At 46.9% G+C, this 22,246-nt stretch overlaps 1 long non-coding RNA gene across 1 annotated transcript in view; it reads left to right on the top strand.

Moving 5' to 3' along the window:
- Positions 1 to 21,796, top strand: part of LOC144142133 (uncharacterized) — a 30,466-nt gene extending 8,670 nt beyond the window's left edge. The window contains exons 2-3 of the long non-coding RNA XR_013316852.1: positions 2,710 to 2,824; positions 21,654 to 21,796. This is a non-coding gene — a long non-coding RNA (uncharacterized LOC144142133). The remainder of the gene's footprint in view (positions 1 to 2,709; positions 2,825 to 21,653) is intronic.
- Positions 21,797 to 22,246: the final 450 nt, after the last annotated feature.

The following is a 22,246-nucleotide window of genomic DNA, read 5'->3' as shown; positions in this document are numbered from 1 at the left end:
AAATAAACAAACCCAATGTATGGTTCGCGGCAATATTTTCAAACAGTCTTAATTTAAGGCTAGCTACCCATAGATTGGAAGATAGCCAAAGTCAATCCCGTATTCAAAAATGGTAATAAAACGTCACATGAAAACTATCGACTCATTTCATTACAATATATCTGCTACAAGTTGCTTGAGCCAATCATCGCATCGCACATTTTAAAACACCTAGTTAAAAATAGGTACATTTACAAACATCAGCATGGCTTCAGAAAAGGTTTCTCCCGGGATACCCAGTTGCTTGAAGTTTCCTCAGAGTTGCATTTCAACATATTTTCAACATATTCCTGGAATTTCCTAAGGAATTTTACCGTGTTGCTCATTGTCGCCTCATTTCTAAATTACCATGTCTCCGCATAGATTCATTCACTTTATCGTAGTTGCGAAACTTCTTGATGCTTCGACAACAGTTCACCGTAGTGAATGGTTCTTCTTCAACTATAACTGACGTCACCCCAGGGGTACCTCAAGGCAGCATCCTTGGTTCATTACTGTTTTTAATTTGCATTAACTACTTGCCAAATAACATTTCATCGTGCGTGCGGCTTTTCACAGACGAGTGTATCATTTATCGTATCTGTACACTGCCCAAGATAATATTGCCTTGCAAAAACACCTCGACCAAATTAATTCCTGGTGTGCGACTTGGGAAATGAGGTTAAACACAAACAAGTGCAAAACTATCTCCTTATCTCGTAAGCATGCTCGCTCTGATGTCACTTACCGTGTAAATTACGCAGCATACCACGAGCCACTGCCTACAAATATTTAGGTATCAATTTTACATCTACACATTCCTGGTCCACTCACTTTACTTCAATCTGCGCAAAAGCAACTAAAACTTTGGGACGCCTGCGTCGTAACCTGCGTAACGCGCCGTCAGCCATGCGCAAACGGTCCTACTTCCCATTCGCCCACCCGCAGCTAGAATTCGCCTCATCTATATGGTCACCTCAACAAAGTTAATTAATCTGCTCGAGTACATCCAAAACATAGCCGCCCGTTTTATTTTTTGGAACTACAGTCGCAATTCACAATCAATGCAGCTTCAAGCGTATCTATAGGGAAACACTTGCATTCAATTCATCGGCTCTACCTCGTGCCATATCTCATTAGAATGAACTTGCGAACGCTATCGCTTCTATAACAAACCATGACAGATTTTGCGAACAACAAAATCTGCATTTTTTTCTAATGTTTTTACTTCACATTTGTGCTTTTTACATACTTGATAACCCTGCTTTCGATCTCTGTTTACACATTCCCTGAAATTTTCTTTTGATATGAGTGTTTAAAAATTTTTGAGGGTACCTTTTCTTTAAAAATGTATAATGATGTCCTCTTGATCTTCTTTATATTTCTCTTTTCCAGTGTGTTGGCTATATGCCCCAACTTACTCTATGCTCCACCTGGAGCATGTAAGGTTTATAATAAAAAAAATAAATAAATAGGTTAAAACTTGTATAGAAAACATTGTGACCATTTGGACCGCAGCGCACAATTTTTTAGTTCGTTGCCAAACCATTCAATAATACAAGGAACGCGTCTCGCCGGACCAAGACGACATGCTCGTCGAAACGCGGGGTGCCCTGACCTTAGCAACACATTTATGTAGGATATATGTTAGTGCTAAACATTGTGGGTTCAGCTTGTGGAAGCACAACATTGAGACGTAATTCAAGAGAGCAAGTTGCTAATGTGGTCACACTCTTGACATTCAACTCGATATAGCGGCGCTTTGAGCAACATGAGACCTACATTTTTTTTCTGGGGCTAGGTGCTGATCTTGGCTTAAACGAGCTGTCCACATTGGTGGTCCATCATACATATCAGCAAACACTGTCTCGCATCATGTAAACCGCGGAGTAGGTTGTTACTGGCCGCACGTTTGCTGTTGCAGCAAAAGAACACCACGAAAATGACGACGGTCGTAAGCGCGTGTCTTGAGGCCTCTAGAGAGTGTCTCCGCCGGCCGCATGGCTTTAGAGAAAGAAACTGGAAACCCCCCTATGAGGACAATCAGAATGAGGAATAAACGTTTAATGGAGCTGTCATTGTTTTTGCGCGGGCCGCCAGGTGTAGGACCTCCTTATTCCGAAGAGCCATCGGTCTTGGCTGCCTGTCTCGCCCGGTATACCACATGTTGTTCCTGAGGAGCGCGAAAATGCTCATCGCTGTGACCGCGTGCATCGCGTCCACCGCCGGGTCTCCGGCTAGCGCAGGTGTTTTGTTAAAAAAAAACTCTAGCGCTGTCGTCAAGCGCTACCGCGCATCTAGGAAAAGCTTTAGCGCTGATGCTAAATATTCTCTAAAAGCCATTACGGTTGATTGGAGACATTGCTCCAAGTGTTCTGCTCCTCCCCTAGACTGCTTAGTGGCGGTGATATACTGGGTGGAAAACATGTTGTTCAATCCATTATTCAAACTACCAAAAACAGAGCTTCCTTTCCCATATTAGCGCGATATTGACATTGTATTTTATACCAGAAATTTGAATGCTGGAAAAATTGAAGGTTATGTAATGAATGTCTCTGCACTCAAAATTATCTGGAATCATTTTTTGTGAAACGGAAGCAAAACGAAAAACGAATGTTTATACAAACAGATCATAAAATTTCATCTTTAATTTCCCCTGTGTTCGGTTGGCTATTTGCTGTTATTTTACAGGTGAATGACGCATTCTTGCTGGACGAATTTGTACATACTGTATGCTTGCCACAAGAGCACATAAGGGTGAAAAATAAGCAAGTTCTTGCTGCCGGTTGGGGTATACACCATTTCAGTAAGAAACAAATTTGTTTACGCATTTGCTAAAAGTTTTTTTTTTCTAGCTGTACCAGCATGGCCATTTTTTTCAAGATGCAAGACATTAGCTTGTATTCGCGTGTTCTCATTGGCTAGAATGTGTATGCCGATAAAGCAACAAAAATTTAGTCATACAAAATTGAACGTCTGCTCGTACGATGTGCTAATACTGCGCTTTATTATTCAAAGTCCAGGTGGTTTGGACGTTATGGGTCGTCGTTAGCCTCGCAAAGTTCTATTGCCTAATGAGCGAAAACACGTAATTAAATATGTATTTTTTTCAGTCAAGGTGTCATCTCATGTACGCATGGTGGAGTTATAATAAGGCACTCAACCTCAGTATACTCTACAAAAAAAATGCAGTGCATGTGTGATAAAGAATGTTTCCTCTTCGTTTCATTTAGCAAAGTACGTGGCTCCAATACAGAACAATTGTGGGGAATTTGTGTGAAGTATATAAGTGTGAGTCGCAACTATCGGGCGACGTGTTCTCCTGAAAAGAGACTTGCGAACTCAAAACTTTTAAGAAGAGAGCCATAACAAAATTTTGTAAGGAAACGACTCTAGCAACACGGCTAGAGGATAGAATGGAGCAACAGAAAGAGTCTGGCCATAGATCATGTATATGCAAAAGATTCATGTAGGTGATTTGTTAAGTAAAATTGCAGGCACGCAAATGCTCCAACCTGGCTAGTTTTTAATACATATTCAGCTATTGTATGTACATAAAAACTCGGTGGAAAATAAAACACAATAAAATATTTCTTTGTTATATAAGCGCTTTTTTAATTAAAACAAGATCCTTATTGCCAAAATAACATCACATATTGGTAAAAGATACCGCGAATATTGCACGCAGCATTTCTAGTTTCACAGCTGACTATTTCTACTGGTCCGCGCATCAATGTATTTCAAAGCATGAAACACAGCACTGTTTCCAAAACTTTATTTGAAACCCAACCATTTAGGGCAAGCCGCGGGGCATGTTTTATTTTCGTTTTCTACATTTGTTTTCTACGGGACAATAAAAAGTACAAGATTCTAAGCTCGGTAACATTACCTTTCATAATGTCGCGTCTCGAACCACTTCACCATCCAAAACATTTAGGATGGCGAAGGAAAAACTCACAGCTTCGCATAACGAGATCCACCACACCCTACTTTTATCTGCCAACCTCAACCTAGGCTTATTTATAGCAATTGAACTTAGCCTAATCTAGCGTAACCGCAGCGATTTTAAGTGCACATAAACATAAGGACGGACTGGGCAAAATCCTTCAAGACTATGACTAATCCACATCACAAAAGTGTTTATCAAATACCAAAAAACTAGAAATGATCAGTCTTTGCACCCCGTGTATATTGTATTAAACAAAAATTTAATGACGGTACTGCCACAGCTTGTAATCTGCTTGCACCTTACCGCCATGACCCTGGTGCTCATCAGGCAGATGCTGCTGTTACCGCACATGCTCAACTGAGTGGGTAGCAGCTAATACTTTACGCAGAAGAAGAAAACGAGGCGGAAAATAAGAGAACGACGAAGAGCCCTAGAGTTCGCCTATGGCTGAACATTACAGGTTCATTGTGGGCACAAGTTAGCCTTGTTAATTAAGCGTTTATGCTAGTTGTTTACTAAGTTTACCAGCTAATTGTTTACACTAAGACTGAAGTGGTGGTTGTGCTGGGTAGATGATAACTTGTTCGCCAAGGGTTTTCAGCAAGCTGAACAACATCCAAGTCACGCCTGTTCACAAGCGGACAAGCCACCCAATGCTTGGTCTACCCGTGGAGTGCGTCCGTTGCCAGATCACACACCAATGATGACGGGATGGGACAACGGCGCTCCGGTCGCGTCTGCGACTTCCTGGCTATTGAGATGCAGAAGACTCGCTAAAGACGTTTTGGCACGTTGCCGACAACAGTGATTAGAGTGATAATAACGAGCTTTGCAAAGTCTTCTTCGCTTAAAAGAATCTGCGGGCACTTGGTTTGAGGATTACGAATTTGCAATGTCTTCCTAGCGCCTACCAGCTGCCTGTGTGAGCAACGACCGCAAAAAACCTGAAATAACGGTATTTTCCAGAAACTAAACTGAAATGGGGTCGTCGCCGTGTACATCGAGGGCATTGTCCACTTATTTCCGCGCGTAGGTTCACCCTAGCGCGATGACAACAATTTGGGACATCTGATGCGCAGCGTCCAGGAAGATAATATTGCCAGACCGGGAAGGAGTGCTCTAGACACAGTTCCAGGATTTGTTTCAGAGGCCACCACAATAGAAAGGGCGTTTCAGCAAAGGGCATGGCAGTACAGCCGCCCGGAAGGTGCCGTCATTGGCATAAAAATCTGACAGCGCTGGCGGGCGACGTCGATGGCATTTCCGAAATGGTTAAGAGGATCGTTCTGGATGAGCTGCAAGTAATGCATCCTGGTCAGGTTCCTTCTCGAACTGTATTTTTTCTGAGCCCATCACGAGCAAAATAAGGCAGTTTGTATGAGTATTCGAGCCAGCTGAAGAGAGTTCGCGGCCATACCAGACAATACCTTCGCCACTGCCGGTGGGACTCTGCAGCCATAGCTGCATATACCCTCCGGTAGTGCCACTGCTGTCCTCCGCCCACTGTGGGCGCTGTTGAAGCACAACCGACTGCCGTAAGCTTCATTCCTCTATCCCCATGCTTTACTCAGTGGTTTCACAATCCGGAAGAGTGATCTCTGGCATGCCACTGACCGTACAACCCTCTGCCTCTACAATTGGGAGGACGGCCATGTGTATCGCGCGCCCGTGCCGCAATTCCGGATGGCGTGAATTTGCACTCAATTCGGCACGTCCTAGAAACAGGGAACAGCTGCCTGCAATTGAGTGATATAACGCCGAACCTCGGGACAAGTTTCTACCCCGCCGCACTGAGTCCCGTAAGGAGTCTGGAAACTGACGACGCTGCTTCAGTGCTTACTTAGCGCGAACGCCCACCAACGGCCTATCACCCAGCCCTGAAAGGCGGAAAAACTGAATTAACCCATGATGATCGGTGGAGGAGAAATCACTCAAAGATCCCCTATTTCGACAACGACGTGGGCATAAACGATTGTATACTGACAACGAGGTAGATTGAGAGAGCAAAAGCGGTTCCATTGAAACTGCTTCCCGTTACCTACTTGTCGAATCCGTGTGTTTACGATGATTGCTTTGGCCGACACAGCTGAGATGATTAGGTTATACGCAGCACTCTTGGGACTTCACATAAGAAAGTATTCACCTCTAGACCAGCCTACTAATTCGCACAGCTGGCGGCCATTTTATACACCGGCCGGTAGGTGCATTGCACGGTTTGAGATTTGGAGCTTCACATACATCGGCCCCTTCGTAGTACTCCCAGCGTGTTCAAGGGAATTGTTACTTGTCATAAACTTTCTCAACTTGAATGGTGCTTTCATTGAATTGTCGATGTCCACACTCAGGTCTTTCACAAAGAAGCTATACCCGGAAGACGTAATGGACCGCCACATGGCTCTTCCCATTGTTGACGACCACGTAACGCTTATCGCCCGCACAAGTCTACTTTCACTATCAATAAGTGACTCATGCATGGACTATGAAGGTATAGCTTAAAATTAATTTGCGGTTCCGCTTGACAGTAGCATCTGCATACCAGGGTGATTTGTACAGCTGCAAAAGCGCTGCACACCGTATTGCTTACCAACTTCACCAACGAGCGTCGTCATCTCGTGAAAGTGTCACCATCGCATTCATCGATGAACTCGTTGGAGTGAGGTATGTAATGGTACTGGAGCTGACGTCAAGATGTATTCTCCACAGCAGACGTCCGCCCACATTTGGAAATCGACCAGGAGCTCTCGGGCACAGAGACGATGGTGATAAGCTTTATAACATATTTTGATTTATGCTCAATCAAGACATCTCATGAGCGCCGTACGCCTATCGCAGCGCGGCAAATGATTACGGATGCGTCCGCCAACCCTCGTTGGCAGCACCTACGCAAGGTGCCCCCAAAGGGGCGGGAGGCAGTTCAGAAGCTCCTGGAACAGTTTCTGGAGGGTGATGTCATCCAACCATTCCAAAGTGCGTGGGTCTCACCTCTCATGATTCTAAGCAAAAAAGACGACTCTTCTTGTTTCTGCATCCACTACCGCATATTCAACAGTGTGACAAAGCTATACGCCTCATCCTCTACCCAGAATTGATGATATATTTGACCGCTTGCATGATGCCAAATTATTTTCTTCCTCCCAAAATCTTGAACTTGGCGTTTCGTTACAGCAGATAGTAGACGGCGAGGGAGAGCGAGATAAGCGTTGTGAGCAATGCGACGGCTCGAAATCAGTGTGAACGTTACCGCATTACCCCTGGGGACGCGTCCGACATATCTTGCGGTTTCAGCACATGGCCAGCTCAGGAGCAGCTGCTAATAACCTATCAAGATAAGGAAGGTGAGCCGGAGAAGAAGAGAATAAGAAAGAGCTCGAATATTCGTCTGAGTCTAATCATTGCACCTTGCTTGTTAACACAAGTTCGCCCTCGTTAATAAACGTTTCAGCGGGAAAAAGTGTTTGTACAGTGACATTAATATTGTATGAATGTATGGAGACAAGTTTAGAACGTCGGGATTTCAAGTGACTGGCCCCGTAGGGGCATGACTTCCTCTGACAAAGCTTGGAACACTAATAACAGACGTGCAACCGTCCCGGCCAGGCAATCCTGGTAGATGAAGACATGAGATCACAAAACCCGACGCAGTAACCGCGTTTCCCTACGCTTTTTGGGGCGCGAAAGAGGGTAGAAACCACCGCATGCAATGCTGAAGGAGGTAGGAAACGCAAAAAAACGCGATCAGCTAGAGAAGCGTTTTATTAGCGGGACTAGCAAACCGCAGGCTGTTTAGTGTGCGCAGCCTTCGGCCACAAAACAAACAAAACGCCGAATAGTAATTCACAAAACCGTACACAGCGTAAACATCAAGTACCATCCAGGACAAGCCAGACGATCTAGAAGGTTTGTTGAATGGTCCGAGCGTTCTTGTCACCGTGCTGCGGCATCCCCCCCTGCATCGACCCGAGGACGACAGCCCCGTCCTGCAGCCACCTCCAATTATGCCACCTGCACGCAAGGTTAGGGTGGAAACTAGCAGAGGTGCGTTCGGCCTGGAATAAAAGGTTTGGGTTTCCTTGAAACTGTCCAAAGTAGGGTTCCGCACTTACGTACGCTCCCTTCTTGAGTGGGCGGTGTTCGCTTTGAGCGCGGAGGTCACAGTTCTGCGGGTGCCGCACGACGGGGGCACCTGGACTTAGATGTCATTACCTGTTAAAAGCCTCAATTTCCGTACATCGGTGCGCACGCAAAGGGCGCACAGAAACGATCAGGATTGTCCCGGCTGGCTAAAAAAGGAAGCACCTAAATTTCATTACCTTTGGTGGCTTACCGGCGCGCATATATGTGAATAAACTTGACTAGCGCGCAAAATATGCCGTGGCGTTTTGTTTTTTTCTTTGACGTTTCCCCTTCAGCAACCAAGGGTATATACGTCCGCCAATTCAGCGGACAGCAGTTTCTTGCTATCAAACTTGCTTCAGGTTGCGGGTAAAGATGCGAGAGGGTGCTTAGACAGAGGCCAGCACTGTCTAAGCCCCACTGCGGTTTATTTTAGTCGTCTCATATATATGCTGTATATATTCCTGTGTATAAAATGCACATAGTTTGGACATAGCCTCGTCCTTTACGGTGACCCGAGACAAAGCGGCGCCTTCGTTGAGAAAAATCCCTATATTTACTGTCGTGTTCGAATTCGTAACCAAAATATTAACACGTAATTCTTGAGAGGTAGGATTACGTTTTTGTGGTCAGCATTACGAGCTAAACGTTATGGTTAAGCCAAATACTGCACTCAATTACACCCCGATTTTAAAGAAAAGAATTTTGTATGTTCAGAATTTATTTAAATGAGAAATGTGGATTTCGTCCGCTAGGTTTTCGTGCAGTACAGATTTCGCATGTTTCAAAAAATAAGACACTACGCCGTTACAAACACTTTATGAACCTGTCTAGCATTTCAGACTACTGAACAATGGTGTTTAGGGGCGCGGGTCATCAATTACTAAGTTCCATAAGAATGCGATGAGCTGAGATCCCCTCAAAGACGGAGGTGGTATAGTTGTGAGGGTTGATCACACGGGCATAAATTAGTGTTTATGATCTGTTTTACGCAGTTGTACTTTGTTTACTTTGTCCGCACTTTATCAGTTGCCGAAGGAACACAAGAACACGTTTGGCTTCGGATCACTGCAGTGTATATTTAAATGTGGCTCATCCGGCTTAGCTCAAACCCCATCGATTCAGGAGAGGCCCGAATGGACGCTTTCACTCACCAACGCAGTAATGGTAATCTGCAGTATTTGCAGCGCGGTGGCGGTGGGCGGACTCCTCGAGCGGTTGGCAGTGCCGTACTTCGCACGCAATGGTCTCTCTCCCCTGGCTCCGGGACGATTCGCTCGTTCGCACTACCCGCAGGCTGCTGACTCACATACAAGCTGCGAAAGAACCAGAGCCTCAATTTCACCTTGGCCTTTTGCTCTTGGAGTGATACTTCACGCTTACGCTACAAGAGTATTTACGTCACAAGCACGGGTTACTCCAAGTTCATAGACCGACAGATTCGGTCTGCTTTTGGTCCTCACTCGTAATCCAGTTATGGTTTTTTCGAGCCTTCGCATTTGTTTTTTTTTCCGGTGGGCCTTAATGCTCACGACAGACGTTTCACATAGGTGTTTAGCGCATCGAAGCAAAACTGAATTTACCCAAGCACTGCTCAAGAACATCGGCTCTACCTAGCCACATTTTTATTAATATAATCAATGATCGTTTTAAGAATATTATGCCAGGATACGCTTTAGAAGATAAACTAAACATTGCCTGAATTCCAGGACACCCTGACAATGGCGGAAAATACGCCGCGGCAGAAACTGCTGCTGCAGTTGCTCTCATAAACACAGTATTCAAAACAAGACCTTGAATTAACGTCAGACCACACATCATACACCTCATGAAACATGACAAGCAGGCTTGAATCAACAAGCAGACCACAAACTACACATGGTAATACCATACTTGTGGCGATACACAAGTGACTCCCACAAGAAACACGTTGCATTAGCAAGAATGCGAATCGACCTTTCCCATGTAAGCCGCTTCGCCCTGCACAAACGTTCCTCAACACCATTGTGCTGCAGGCGCTCAGAGGCCGTACGGATAGTGCCCATCTTCACAGAATGTAAAGCACTGGACACTATACAACCTGTACAAATTGGAGGGATAAAGTTTTACAACTCTCTACTGAATCAAGCCTATATTTTGGGATATGACCCGACGTTTTAATTTAAATTTACGTAAACGTTTTAGAGATATCATGGTTTTAATGTTCATCTCGTATCATGCGGGGTTACAAACGGGATTGTACGCCAGCGATCTCTTTGTGATTCATTGGTTTCACTTATATTCACACTGATTTGTTGCATTACTCACATTTAAATCACTCTAAATTTGACCTTGCGCCAAAATACTCTAAATTGTGTTCTTTAACACAATCATTGTCATCAGCGTGTCTACGCCCACTGCCAGGTGTCGAATTATTACGGTCCTGTGCCAATTTGAAGAATGAATAAAATTCTTAGACAATTTTAATAGTAAATATAATTACTACATTGTTAGGAGAATAAAATGGGGTGTACTACAATCGCCAGGCATTCTCAGATAATGAATGGTAGCCTACGATTTTCCGCGAAGAGAAAAGTGTATAACAGCTGCATCTCACCAGTACTCACCTGCAGTGCAGAAAATAAAATGGTTGAACTTAAATTGAAGATGACTCTGCAAGCAATGCAGCGGAAGATGATACTCGTTACATTAGGGACAAGAAGAGAGCGGAGGGGTAAGGGAGCAAAAAGATGATAGTTGTTACATTAGGAACAAGAAGAGAGCGGAGGAGGCAAGGGAGCAAACGTGTGTTAAGGGCATCTTGCTAAAAATTAGGAAGACGAACTGGACGTTGGCAGGGCATGTATTGTGAAGGGCAGCAAACCGTTTGTTAATAAGACTAACAGAGTGGATCCCCAGAGAAGGGAGGCGTGGCGTGGGCGGCAGTAACGTATGTAGGAAGATGTGATCAAGAGGTTAGCAGAGCTAAATTGGTCATATTAAGCCCGGGAAGGGTAAATTTTGATAAATCTCTACATCACTACGGAGCATATGTCTAGGCTATATGGTCGGATGTAAGCCTTGGTTTGGGGATAACTGCGGCAGACTACGGCCGACTTCTTCACAGGGCTGATGTGAGAAATAAAGCAAGTCACTCGGCATGGTTGATACGGCGACAGTTTCACAATGCCTCTACAATATTTTACGTTTTTTGGCGGGTCGGTAACCGAAAGGGAGAACAGCTTTGATCGGTCAGAAAACGTGGTGCTCAGAATGATGTAAACTGTTCCAAGCGCAGCCATCGACATATTTCTTTGTTCCTGGGGTGTAGTACCCTTCTAAGGCTCTAATAATAGTTTGAGTCTTGGCGGGTTGATACCCGAAAGTGAGAACCGCTTTGATGGGTCAGGAATCGCGGTGCACAGAAATAATATTAAAATGCAAGAGCGCAGCCATCGATATATTTCTTTGTTTCTGCGGTGTAGAAGACTTCTACGTGATGTAAAATTAGTGTCAGTCTTAACACGAAAAGGTTGGATTTGATGACCATGGACATTGGTTACCATATTTGAGGAAGTGCAGATGAGTGCTAAGAAAAAAAAGTTTGATGTAGGTGTCCTGGGAGACTGCCAAGGCGATGAGAGGATGGCAAGATAAGGTTGCACGATTTTAGTACTTATGAGGTGGGTTAAAGCGTGTATTAGAATCTCCTGAACGTTGAGGTGGCGAGTAGTTGTGCGTGCCCCCTTGGCTCTGAAGTTATTGCATGTGTGTAAAACACCCGTACACAAGCCGCGCACACCAAACAATTTAGGCAAGCCTGTGCGTCCGATGTGTGATCTACTCGGTCTCTCAGTCTGGTTGATGCCTGTACGCATGGTACGGGGACAGGATCCCCCCTATGAAGGACGCAGATGAAGTTCGGGAGACTGAATTTTGATGGCGATGAAATATCTTTGTTTTCAATGGGCTAAGACATTGCACAGCGTCTTCTCAGCTCTGGCCTGAAACGGGTAAATGGGAATGCCGGAAGTGTGGGACCCTGATATAGAAGCAGACGTTGGCTTGAGCATTGACCCAGCGAGCTATGGCAGCGTTTCATGACATTGCAAGAGGTCCCAGGCGAGTGATTCGGGAGTAATTGTAGGCTATCTTCTACGACCGCAGGAGCAGTGGCGGTGCCGACGAATCCCCTCTGGTCAATCTGCTTATCGCAAAACTGGTAGTGAAAGGAGAGAAATCAGCTGAAGGTCCTTGGAAACTTTTATACCAGTAGCTGACCAAAGGCTCTGTCGTTTCTTACTCTCTCGCTTAGGAAGGGAGACATAACGACGTTGCTGGCTCTTTTTTCGTTTATGGAATCAAGAAAACAGGCCGTTGTGAACAAATTTTAAATATGTTGATACTTTAGCAACGGGACTAGTGAGAAGTTTTGAAGATTGCCAAAAATGCCAACTTGGCCAGGAGGGCAGTTTGTTACATTGAACATCGCCAGAAAAATCTATCAGCTTACCTATGTTGTTAAAGTGCTTTGAAGAAGAAATCTGGCAATTGTACAAACGTTTTACTGCAAAGGTATTTCCGCATTTAATTTGGCTTATTTTATTTCTGCTACCGTGACTTCTTTCGACCACGCGTTTTGCTGCAGTGTGTTCACGCTTTTTTGTTTTCTTATAGCGTCTTACGACACAACCTATGTAAGTGCACAAACTGCTACGCCCATAGGTTTGCCCGAAATTACTTGTCTGCACGGCTGGTGTGCGCGTGTTTTTGTCCTATGCAAATACCTTCCGAGTCAAGGCGACACACATTTGGTTCTTTTTCGATCGCAATCAGTTCTCTGATTTTTGCGGAGCTGGCAAATCATCTGCTCAGAGCTTCCGATTCTGGGGAAATATACCAAGTGAGTATGCCCTACGAGAAACAACAACGACCTATTTTTTCGCAGCACTGGTCACGTCTCCGGGAACAATGCCCCACGCACGGAGCGTGTATGCTGCTGAAATGTTTGCCCCAAAGCGGCTTCACCTTCCTAATGCATGTGTGTGCTTTGCACGCGTTTAGTTCTAGATGTGGCATGTTTTCCTTTCTAACCTGCAAATGACATTACACAATGATTCAATTGCGTGTCTTGAGGTTGCGGATAAAACATAGGTTTACCATTTAAAAAGTGGTTCAGAGAACACAGCAATAATCTATGGGGATGCCTGTTCAAATTCAATCAGATCACCACAAGGTTCTCGTTTACTTTTTAGAGAGGGAGAAATTTTGATCGTACAGCATTTAACACGAAAAAGTGGTTAAACTTCGGAAAGAAAAAGAGCACAGGAAAAATAACAATGCAGCGCGACATTTATATCATCCTGTTTTATCCTTCTGTCCTTGCTTCCTGTTCAAGCTTGAAACACATTGTAGCTCCAGCCATTCAACATTACCAAGTCCCCCACAATGCCATGTAAACAATGCAACAAAATGTTTTTTCTTTAAAATGGGCACCACACGCGTTTGTCTCGATAAGCATCATGTGGTGTAACAAGGCAGAGTCACCGTTGGAAAAGTCACAAAACTGGCAAAGTCACTGTTTCATTGTTTGAGCAAAACAAATGTTGTTTCTAAAAGCCTAAACAGATAGAGTGGTTTCTCTATTGGTGATGCCATAAATACGGTTTCTTTACCTAAACCAAACATTGATGTTGAAATGAGAAAGCTGTTTATTAGTGGCCGATGTTTCCTGCGGTTATTACTGATATTGCTAGAGTGTTATTCTTACCAATGCATTTTTTGCTGAGAAAACTTCACCGCATTGTAGCAGTGTTATATCGAACTAATAAAGTAACGATAAATTGTCGGCATCTTCTACAAGCTATCCTTAAACCCATAAGTAAGGCTATTGAAATCCGAGGGCGACCGCACAGCCTGTATTTCTGTGTACGCTGAAAATTTTCAGCGCTTTCGAAAACTGCCTTCAAAAACAGTGTACTGAAAACACCCAGCGAAATCTAGGGACCTTTTATGAAAGTGATGGCGAAGGAGCCTGCTCAAGAAATAGCCTTAGTAAATTTGTACAATTGAAAACCGATCGGACGTAGAAGTGTTATGTCATGCAGTAGCAATAAAGGTAACAAATATTTGTGGTTTATAGTTAATGTTTTCTTGCCTAGTTGGCAATGCCTAATGTATACAGGTGATGGAAATATGTTAGTCGGGGAGTGATTAAAAAGTGAGGCCTAGGAATGTATTACCAAATCAAGGCCATAACCATCGGTACAGTAGGTGGAATAAAAGTATGGGGAAGAGTTGGTATCCAGAAAGCTAAAGGTACGATCACCGACAAGCAACCCATTCTTGGTTTCGGATGATACGGGGTCAAGGGTAGCAGTAAGGGAGAGAATGAATCACCCAATAATTGTTGACGGGGTATAGTACAGAGTTGTTGGTTTGTGTCCAAACATATTGCCGCGTTTTAACCTGTAGCGGCAAGCCACAGTGCCAGCGGCAGCAGCGTGACGCAGGCCCACGGGCGCGCTCACCCGCCGGAGGGCTCGCGCGCCCCTGGCATCAGTAGATAGAGAACCCACGGCGTTCGGAATAAACCGGCTTGCTACGTGGTCTGGTCTTCTCTGTTTCAACGCCTCCGTGGCATGCGCTCTAAAGTTGGTGACCCGGACGTGATATCCTTCCCAGCGAAGTTGTAGAGCCACATCCAGCAACGACCACAACCAGCGAGCAGCGCAAGCAGCCAGCACTGCTTGCCGCCGTATTGGGAACACAACCCGACCATTAGGTTCCTCCAGGCCGAGTCACAGTTCGCGCTGTCTGGCATCACCTCCCAAGAACGCAAGTTCCACTACGTCGTGACTGCTGCGGAAGAGGTTGCGGACATTCTTGCCTACTTCATACGCAACCCACCTGCAACGGCCTACGACAAGCTCAAAGCAGCGCTACCCGAACGCACAGCGCCATCTGAGCGCACGTGCCTACAGCACCTACTTTACACCGAAGAGCTTGGCGACCGCAGACCGAGCCAACTCCTACGGCGCATGACCCAACTCCTCGGCTCACGTGCCCAAGCCATGGACGGCGCATTGCTGCGCGAGCTCTTTCTGCAGCGCCTGCCTGCGAACGTGCAAATTGCCCTCGCAACATCGTCATCAATGGATCTCCCTTCGCTCGCGTCCCTGGCCGACAAGGTAATGGAAATAGCCAGCACAGCTTCACCTATTGCTGGTGTGACCGCGACGCCAGCATCACCCGCCCCTCGCACGACGCCAGCTCCTGCCGACGAAGGTGCGTCTGCGTCGCGGGCCAGTGTCGATCACCTGTGCGAACGACTGGAGCAACTCGTCGCGGCGACGAGGCGAGACAGCACAACACATTCTGCGCGCCCGTCACACCGACGCGACCGCTCATCTTCCCGACGCCGTGATTGCGTTCGTGTACGCAGCCCTACATCAGCCCCCGGTGTATGCGTCTACCACCGCCGTTTCGGCGCAGACGCTCGCAACTGCCTCTTGCCATGCTCATGGACGGGAAACGGACCCGGCAGACCGCTAGCGGCGACGAGCGGTTCTGGCCCCATTGAAGAATGTCGCTTGTTTCACACCGTCGATCGTACCACCGGACAAAAGTTTCTCGTCGACACGGGAGCGCAAATCAGCGTCTTGCCAGCTTCACGCCACGACCGCAACTCCAGCGCAGTCTTCTACCTCCAGGCAGTGAACGGCACGCGCATTCCCGTGTTCGCGCAGCGATCCCTGACTTTGAACCTGGGCCTTCGCAGAACTTTTCGGTGGATTTTTGCGGTCGCGGACGTTCGCTCTGCCATCCTTGGTGCTGACTTTCTTACCAAACATGGCCTCCTAGTCGACGTCAAGGCACGGCGACTTCTCGACTCCCCGACCCTCCTCTCAGTTCAAGGCATCGTAGCGACAGCAGCTGCTGACGTAGCGCCTTCCTGCGCTACAGTTGCTGAAGAACCGTTTGCCGCCCTGCTAAAGGAGTTCCCCACCGTCACGTCACCACCCGACATGACTCAGCCCGTGACTCATGACGTCCGTCATCATATCACCACTACCGGACCGCCCGTTTTGTTTCGTCCGCGACGTCTCGCTCCCGACAGACTCAAGATCGCCCGGGCAGAGTTCGAGCACATGCTGGAACTTGGCATCGTCCGACCTTCTTCCAGCCGCTACGCATCACCCTTGCACATGGTACCCAAGAAGAACGGTGACTGGCGACCCTGTGGCGACTACCGATTCTTGAACCTCTCCACCATCCCAGATCGGTACCCCCTTCCCAACATACAAGATTTCACCGCGAGTCTGCACGGTGCCACCATATTTTCAAAAATCGACCTTGTAAGGGCGTACCACCAAATCCCCGTCGCTGAGGAGGACATATACAAGACGGCCATCACAACACCTTTCGGCCTTTTCGAGTTCCTCCGAATGCCGTTCGGCCTCAGGAACGCTGCCCAAACGTTTCACCGTTTCATCGATACAGTGACACGCGGACTGCCCTTCGTCTATGCTTACGTGGACGATCTGCTGGTAGCAAGTACGTCCCTAGAGGAGCATCTTCACCATCTCCGCATTCTCCTCGAACGCTTAGCTGCCCATGGCGTTGTCATCAACGCAACGAAGAGCGAGTTCGGTGTTCCCGCCCTCGACTTTCTGGGACATCGGCTGGATGCAACAGGCATTCGGCCCCTCTCCAACAAGGTCCAGGCCATTCTTGACTTCCCAACTCCAACGTCGGTCACCAAGCTTCGCCAGTTCCTGGGTCTGGTAAACTTCTACCGTCGCTTTATCAGGAACTGCGGAACTCTGCTTCAGCCTCTCGACCGCCTGCTTTCCGGGAAGCGTTCTACCACTGAATTGAACTGGAACGCCAGTGCTGAGGCAGCCTTTCATGCCATCAAACGTGCGCTGGCAAACGCCGCTCTCCTCGCTCACCCAAATCCAGGACGTCCACTCGCGCTAATGACGGACGCCTCGAGTTCTGCTGTGGGAGCTGTCCTCCAACAGCACGTAAATGGCGCGTGGCAGCCCTTGGCCTTCTTCTCAAAACGTCTAACCCCACCGCAGACCCGGTACAGTGTCTTGGGGCGTGAACTTTTGGCAATGTATCTGGCTGTGCGTCACTTCCGACATCTTCTTGAGGGTCGTCAGTTCACCATCTTCACTGACCACAAACCCTTGACGTACGCCATCAGCCGGCCCGGCACCCATTACACGTCACGAGAGTTGCGGCAGCTTGCCTACATCTCCGAGTACACGACGGATATCAAGCATGTCAGTGGCGTTGACAACACAGCTGCGGATGTTCCAAGCCGCGTGGACGCCATTGGTTCCACTTCGCCGATTTTAATTGCACCCGACCTCCACCGGCTGGCTGCTGACCAAGCAGACGACACGGAGCTACTGCGTCTTCGCACATCCCCAACTGCGCTCCAGCTCGAACACGTGACACTCGACGGACAGCAGATCGTTTGCGACTTGTCGACCGGAAAGCCACGACCATTCGTACCCAAAACCTGCCGTCGTGAGCTTCTCGATGCCCTGCACAACATGGCCCATCCTGGGATTCGAGCCACGCAGAAACTCATCGCGGCTCGTTTTGTCTGGCCTCGAATGAACGCTGATGTTCGTGACTGGGTCCGCGCGTGTGCAACATGCCAACGCGCAAAGATTCACCGGTATCCAGTTCCGCCGGCAAAGACGTTCCTACAACCTGATGAGCGCTTCGCCGTCGTGCACATTGACCTCGTCGGTCCCTTGCCCCCTTGCCAAGGCTACCGCTACCTACTGACTTGTGTGGACCGATTCACACGCTGGCCTGAAGCCACACCGCTACCCGACATCTCCGCACCCACGGTAGCGTCAGCATTCGTGTCGACCTGGGTAGCGCGCTTCGGATGCCCATCATCCATCGTCACCGACCGCGGACGGCAGTTCGAGTCTGCTTTGTTCGCCGAGCTCCTTCACCTCCTCGGCACGACTCGCTTGCGCACGGCAGCGTACCGGCCACAAACAAATGGACTCGTCGAACGCTTTCACTGCCAACTTAAGGCCGCGCTCACAGCACACGACTGCCCAACAGAGTGGGTTCAGCGCTTGCCCCTCACACTTCTGGGCATACGCACCGCCTTCAAAACTGACCTGACGTGTTCTTCGGCTGAACTCGTTTTTGGAACCCAGCTTCGACTACCAGCCGACCTGTTGGAGGTACCGTCTCAAGCATCTTCCGCCGCGGACTACGTGAAATCGCTGAGATTGATCCTCGCTGACCTTCGACCGCAGCCTACAGGGGAACGAAAACCCAGAGGACCTTATGTGCTTCCGGACCTTGAACAGGCAACACATGTGTTTGTGCGGTACGGACCCGTGCGCCACCCATTGCAACCACACTACGTTGGCCCTTTCCCTGTACTAGAACGACACTCGTCAACATATGTTATCGACATCAATGTCTCTCACGACAACATAGCCCTAGAGCGCCTGAAACCGGCATACGTCCCCGCCGCCGACATCAACCCTACGAGACCTCCCACTGTGGCTGCACACCACCGTGACCATCATGTACGTTGGGGCGATCAGAGCGTCACACCAGCTCCTCTTTTGGGGGGGAGCCCTGTAGCGGCAAGCCACAGTGCCAGCGGCAGCAGCGTGACGCAGGCCCACGGGCGCGCTCACCCGCCGGAGGGCTCGCGCGCCCCTGGCATCAGTAGATAGAGACCCCACGGCGTTCGAAATAAACCGGCTTGCTACGTGGTCTGGTCGTCTCTGTTTCAACGCCTCCGTGGCATGCGCTCTACAAACCGATACCCAAGTAGTTACTGATAAGTTGTGATAACGTGTTTATATAGCTCCATATAATTCCAAAATTGCTGCACCGCCATACAAAATCAAACTTCATTGTCCAAGTTCTGCGCCATGCAAAATAAAAATTGCCAAAATTATATCACAGCTGAAGATTATGTTTTAGAGTGTGATGGGCAGTTAGACTGCCATTACGTGCTTCGACATTGTTATTTACGAACGGAAAGCATTGATTCTTCTCTTTCCGACAGAAGAAGCACGTTCATATATTTTTCCACACAATTGGTTCGGGATGCCACTCATGACGTCGATGTCGAAATAAGTAAAGGACATAGAATGGTTTTTTATTGTATTCTAAAAAACGTGCCAGTCTTCTTCCTCGGTGCCTGATAAAACACCACTTAAAGAATTTTAGAGAGAGTAACGGCTCCGGATGAAAACGCATGACCGATATTTATTGTTTAGTGGCTCCGCTCACACCCGCAGCCGCTGCTGCGTTTCATCGTGACAACCTCTATTGGTCGTTTGTGAGAAAATCTTTCTTCGTTGTTAGCCTGCGTTACGTTTTGGGGCCTGCTTTATGGCGGTCAAAATAATCAGCGTCCCAAATAGAAAAAATCCGTCCATTTTTTGTTTCTCTAGGTGCAGAAAATGCCGCTACTGGAAAAAGTAAATAAAGAAAAAATCATCAATTGTTCAGCAGAAAAGTTGAGAGAACCCCAAAAGCTACGTCCTCTTCACGGAAAGTGCACCCAATCAATTGCCCACCTTCACATGCCCAAATTGCGAACAAAAAACCAACCCATGCTACAATTTTCCCAACTAAGTTAACATAGCTACGAATGATCCAAAGCAATACCGATTCATGGTTTATGAGATCAAAGTACATTTTTCGTGATACAAGGTAATTCTTTTTTGTGATTGATGCGCGTATATCCCTCTCAAATACCGTGTTTTTTCGCAATTTTCAAGTAATCGTAGCCCGTATTTATGCACGTGCAATTTTTCCGGAAATCTGATCAGAGCTTTTTCGTCGACCAACCGGTTTAACGGACGACGTATTAGTTTTTTTGTGATACTATCGGTTATAGTAACAACGTTATGCTTTTAGGAGGAGACACTTTCACCAAGTGTAATATCTTATCAACGTGCTTGGCTGTTTCTCTTGTGGCGGCTTGAACAAAAACGGTAGCTCGGCACAGAACGGCAACGCCGTTTCCAAGCAAATTTTACGGTTCCCCAAAGCAGGTTTTTAGCTAACCGTCCAGGGCAGAGGGCTCACTGACACTTCGATATCTACGCTGCCACTATCGCTCGGTGCTAAATGAGCCGGCAAAGTAGCTTCCAAACCTGCGTATAGCCTCCGCCGTCGGGTCGGGGAACGTCATTTCATAAAAAGCAACAGAAATATATTGGCATACATACCAGGGTTCCAGAGTCAAGAGACTTAAAGGGGACCCTCGATTTTAAATACATACGATGATTGCATGGAAGCAGCGATTGGCCACAAGAGCTTATCGGATCAGTACGCACTGTAAAATGACAAGGACAATTAGTGTATTGTATGCATACGCTCAAAAAGGTAGCCTTTTGCTTGCTTTGACCCCTTTACTTGCCCCTTTAACCCCGTAACCCCTTTGTCCCTTTAACATCCTTACTTGTCCCTTTACCCGTAAACCTCTCTGCCCCTTTCCCCCTTTAACCCCTTTACTTTCCCCTTTCACCCCGTAACCCTTTTTCCCCTGTTCCCCTTTCACCCTTTTACTGGCCCCTCACCCCTCTACTTGGTTTAACCCCTGCTTGCTTTACCTTTCTTTAACCCCTGCGAGGAGCACAACCTACGGCATACGGACTATCACCATCGGCCCAAAGCAGCTTCGCTGTTTAAATACTTTTGTCGTCGCACAAGATTTGAGCCTGGCTCTACAGGGGTGTAGTCCTGTATGAGACGTGCGGTAGAGCCAAAATTTACAATACTCTTCCGGCCTGACACTTCAGCTTGATGAAATATGACTACAAAGAGGGGCACAGCAACGTTGAGGAATTTTTATTCTGAGAAAGTTGTGGCATGCCTTACTATCCGTTCGATGGAAGTATTGTGCACCAAACAAATAAGAAAAACAGCTAGAAACTACAAGAATTATGTAGCAATAGAAAGGCCCGTAGAATTACAAAAAGGCAAGATATCACGAAACAAATACCCAGTAAGATACACAAGAAAGAGGTAGCAGTTAGGAGTGTTAGGGTCCATCACCAGCAATTCGGGATAAAAGCGTAGAAGTGGACCTAGTGGACCATTAAGTTTAACATTTGATATTTTAGGTTCAACAATATGGTTGCCCTCTTTTTTTCTGCTTGCTTTGTTCGCTGCACAAATTTGGAAAGTGAAAAAATGTATGCCTGGACACAAAACCGGTGAATTCGTTAGGCAGAAAGCTCCTCCGGCGAAACCGTTACAGCAAGCGCAAACAGTCTAGGCTCGACAGGTTTTAGAAGTAACGGAAGCGAGACTGGCTGGTTTTAGAGATCACGGCGATACACTCGCGCATCTGGCAATGCTGGAAGTGCGGAGCGCTTGGCCAGCGAGCTACCAAGTGAAGCACGGTTGAAGCGAGAAACGCGGGTTATGCGGCTGTAGTAAACTGGGAACCGTATACCACAGCTCCGATTAAAAATCGTTTGTTTGGAGTGCACGGGGTAGTTTTGTTTGAAAAATATGCGGCCCTTCGGTCCTTTGGGCTGTAATTTTGTCTTAGCGTCTCTTCCCCTTGCAGAAGGAGAACCGACATATCACCTAATGTATCGTTTTTTTGCGAGCTCTACCCTCTACTGAATGTCGCGCAAATTTACATAATGAAGATCTGGAAAAGCTCGTTCCGAATATGCTCATTTGCACCCTGACAGCTGGAAAAGACGTTTGCAAGGTGAGATTTCCTATTTTTATTTTTGCTGACGTGAGGATACTTTGTGCTGTGGTTGCCGTGAGCCCTGTTCAAATTGTGTACATGTAAATTGTATCTCTACAACATACGCCCCATAAAGAAGAAAGAACTTGAGCCTCAAGTCCATTGTCACCATCAAATAGCCTTGTACTACCCCTTTGTTTACAGTCAACACGCACCAACTCTAACGTTTCCCGGCTTACACATCTGCCTCTTCTTTTCTCAGCCTTTCATCCGTAATTACGGTTGTTACAATACAGCATTTCCTAACATATTAGGAAGTCACATTTGCATTTCAGCACTATATTATCGATAACGCATGAAAAATCAGTATCTAAACTCGAATGTCTGTTATATTTTAATGATATATAGGAAAACAAAAGTATTACGTATGTTTACAGTTGTATAATCTGAAATGTAAGTGT

Source organism: Haemaphysalis longicornis, unplaced genomic scaffold (assembly GCF_048455015.1).
Source record: "Haemaphysalis longicornis isolate Haplotype H1 unplaced genomic scaffold, Haemaphysalis longicornis Haplotype H1 scaffold_6, whole genome shotgun sequence".
Lineage (NCBI taxonomy): Eukaryota > Metazoa > Arthropoda > Arachnida > Ixodida > Ixodidae > Haemaphysalis > Haemaphysalis longicornis.
This window is presented reverse-complemented; position numbering and strand designations above follow the sequence as displayed.